The following is a 3971-nucleotide window of genomic DNA, read 5'->3' as shown; positions in this document are numbered from 1 at the left end:
TAAAACAGAAACATACTGAGACAAAATCGACATAGTACATTCTGCACTCTGAGAGGCCACGAGGGCTTAGATGTTGGCTTCAGGTTGCAGTAGTCTTTTCTTTGTAGCTGTTTTCAAACATGATTTTGAATCATACTTGTTTATTTTGTTTCTAAATACTGTAATAATTGTATTGCTTTTTAAATGTACAGATGTTATCTTTTTACTGTTTGTAACACAATAAAATATTTTATTCTTATATTGCGCAAAGTGTGACTTCCTGCTTACAAAACAGATACAAGAGTATGTGTGCTGTCTCTTAGAGATATGTATTACATAATCAGTGGTAATAGCCCCACCTTGAAGGTAGCTGTTATTCTGACACGGATGCACATTATGCAGCGCCAATTATCACTGTCATACTTTGTTCTATTGCAGTGCAGACTGATGAGAAACACTGCTAAGATGTCTGAATCTCTGTGATGAGATACAACACACGCAGCCAGTTGTTCCACTACTGGCACCATGTTCTTCTGCTAGAGCTGCTGGCTACAGGTTTCTGGCAACAACAAAACAATCTCTTCCATGCCAAGGCATCATAAAATGATCTAGTACTTGAAGTTAAACTTTATAACAAAACCTCTAACTTCACAGCAGTGGATAGTTTTATTCTGACTTGGCATTGGATTACCCGCATGAATAGGATGACTATGAAGACAGTTCTATGACTATGCACAAGAAGCTAATTTCTGCTATGTCTTTCATTTTGGCTAGATGTCCATTAGCTTCTGCTTTCTTTGTGTTGGCATTTTAAACTCTGGTGGATTTATGAGGACTATGGTTAACTGCTCCTCAGAGCTCTGCAAGGTAACTCCAGACAGCGAGCTGGGCTATCTGTCTAATCTGAGTTTTCTGTTGCACAACTAAAACTTCCGTTGAACGCACACGGTCCACCAGAACAAGATCCTTCCCGAAGCTATTTTGCCGAAGCTGTTCTCCATGTTGCTCCATGGTGCGCTTAGCACCGCCAAAGATGAATGTGATTGGTTTAAAGAAATGCCAATAAACCAGAGCGCGATCTTCTCCTATCCCGGAATGCTGTGGACTAGCCAGACCCCCCTCAGGATAGTCCTCTGGAAGGTCTGACAATACAAGACTAATATTTAGTATCAAGGTCGGTACCACCATTGCCCTAATGTAAATAAAGATACACATGTAGACAAGTGACACTTGAATGTCTGCTGCTACTTTCCTGATAATTGAGAATCAACATTAGACCAACCAAATATAGAATGCCTGTGTTTTTCATAGCAGGGATGCTCATTGTGAGGGTACTTTAGGGCATGTAAACTGCATAACCTGACATTTTCAGTGTGACGTTTATGTGGGAATGGACTGAGTGTGGTATCATCAGTGTGTGGGAGCACCGCTGAGTGACAGAGTGAGTGCAGATAATGAAAGTATTATATGCATGTTGCCTGTTGTATCGCAGTGGACCAACAAAAAAGATAACACTATTTACATTTTACCTCCTACCCAAAATCCTTTGGTAGAACATAAACAGAAAAGGACAATACTATAGCTGTACAGAGGAGACAACATATGGTGCCACTTATCACTAGTCCTTGGTATAAAATGATAAGGGTAACCTAGCATTAATCTTTTAGTATTTGGAGTATCATTTTCAATTTGTGTTCCTGTGTAATAAAAAAAAAAGGAAACAGCAGCTTTAGTATTTCTGTGAAACAACAAACTCACGGCCGCACAGTGCAGCATCTAATGTATCATGTTGCAATACGCATGTTTTTTTGTTTTTAAATTCCAGGACTCTAAATGATTTACAGAGATGATATGTGGGCTCATTAAATGGATACAGCAATCAATAGATGAGTTGGCCATCTGTCGCTGCTGCTTGTTACAACATGTAAAATAAATGTTATTAATGGCTGTTGGAGGCTCTTTTTCCGGGGACTTGTTATTTTGGACAAAGTCAGAGTGTGAAATATGTTCAGCCCAGTTTCCGCTCTGCTGCTTGTTTGCCAGGGAAACAATGTTGTGTGTGTGTACTGAGGAGCTAATTCATATTGTATGAATACTTTACATTTTGCTCTACCTTGTTGTGTGGGGCTTCAGTGATGCTATCAATTGACGGTTTCCAGGGAACCTTTGTTGTGGTTCTCCTTACTTTTCATGTTTCTTTTCATCTCTGAATGTTTACGAGGTAAAGTCTTTTGTAAAAAAATGCTAAATTTTCACTTGCATGTATGAAAAATGTTGTCTCAATTTGCTCCAGTCACTTCGTCCAGTCTTTGCAATGATCCTATATGCAATTGCACAACCACTAAAAAACACACACAAAAACAAACTAATTTACTTGTCTCCCTACAGATGGTCCTAACGCTGTTTAAAAGCCCTCTCCAAGCTTTCACATACTAAAAAACTATTTTCATATTAAAGCTTTGCCTAAAAACAGTCAAATGTTTAATTATTTAGTTATTAGTTCTCTGTCAGTTCTCGCCATTAAACCCCATAAATTCTCAGAAATACTGAGGACATGACATTGGTTTCCTCAATGGTAACTACTGTACGTCCTTGTTTTTGTTCGAGTTGATGGAGTATAATTTCAGTTACATCAAGTGGGTTACAATAAGAGACTTGGACAGGCACTGGCTCTTCCTTTAGGACACCTTGTTGATATTTGACCTTATGTATGAGAAGCACTCCTGGAACGGTGATTGATACTCTAAGCCTGAACTGGAACAGTAATTAGCTGGAAGTTAAAAGACACGGAAGTCTCGAGAGAAACATGCTGAAATAGACTGCTTCGTTTGTACATTTTATAGAACAGTAATTAGTGCTGAACAGACTATAGGAAGCCACACGGCAGCCTGTGTGTGTGTGTGTGTGTTTTTGATTTTGATTTTCTGTTGCAGTATGAATAGGTGGCAGATTTTGATCCTTTCCATCAGTGTTTAAGAGTGCTCATTTTGGTGACAAAAACAGTTTTACAAAAATACACATTAACAACATTTTAGAGAGCTGGTGAAAATGAGTAGCCATTAGGATAAAATTACAATCACGATTGCCATCTAGCCTGCACAGCCAGACACCATCTGTGCCAAAATCTTCCTCTAAAGGATGATATTAGACCTGCCTGACTGTGGCCAGACACCAACTTCTGACACACAGCCGGAACGTACTTTCTCTTTACTTTCTTGTTTTTATAAGCTTTAATTCTTACCACTCTTAAAAATATGAGGGGTCTCAATCATGGAAATGTCCCAAAATTTCAAACATAGTTAAACATTGGACTATATGCACGTTTGCCTTTTTTCTAAAGGTAACCTGGAAAGATTTATTTAATCCCTTCTGCATTAAATATTAAATGTCAATAGAGCTATTTTTCTGAAGAACTGCAGTGTGTTGTGGTCATACACTACACTAAGCAGAGATTTGAGGAGGAGCCAAAACCTCCAACCAAAACAGTAAGCTAAACATGGCTAAAACCCTCCATGAATAGATGAACTGCGAAGTTGGTGATCATTATCTGTGGATTTGTCACCATAAACACCACGTTTTACATGACAGTCATTCAATTTACTGTTAATGTAAATATTAATGCAGCTTTAATGTAAATTAAAGCCTAATTGAAACATTTTGTTATTCATACAATCAAGCTTTTGAGTTTTTCCCTTAACTTCTGTTAGGTCCCCTAAAGCTCATTTCAAAGCATATTTCTGCAGTGCATCCTGTCATTGTCAGAGTCATGATTTCCTTTGTAATCTCATTGTCCTGTTTTCTCTGCATGTGTACGTGTTCTCTTTCTGTTTGTGTCAGAACAGATATTGTCTCTCTGAGGTTGTTTTTCTCTTTTGTGATGTCTGCCTCCCTTCCACTATCGTTTTCATACAAATTGTACCTATGATACTGCTTTCATTGGTACTATTCTCATGACAGCTTGCTATACGTACCCGTGGGATCCATTCGCATGT

This window comes from Etheostoma cragini, chromosome 6, assembly GCF_013103735.1.
Source record: "Etheostoma cragini isolate CJK2018 chromosome 6, CSU_Ecrag_1.0, whole genome shotgun sequence".
NCBI classification, from domain to species: domain Eukaryota; kingdom Metazoa; phylum Chordata; class Actinopteri; order Perciformes; family Percidae; genus Etheostoma; species Etheostoma cragini.
This window is presented reverse-complemented; position numbering follows the sequence as displayed.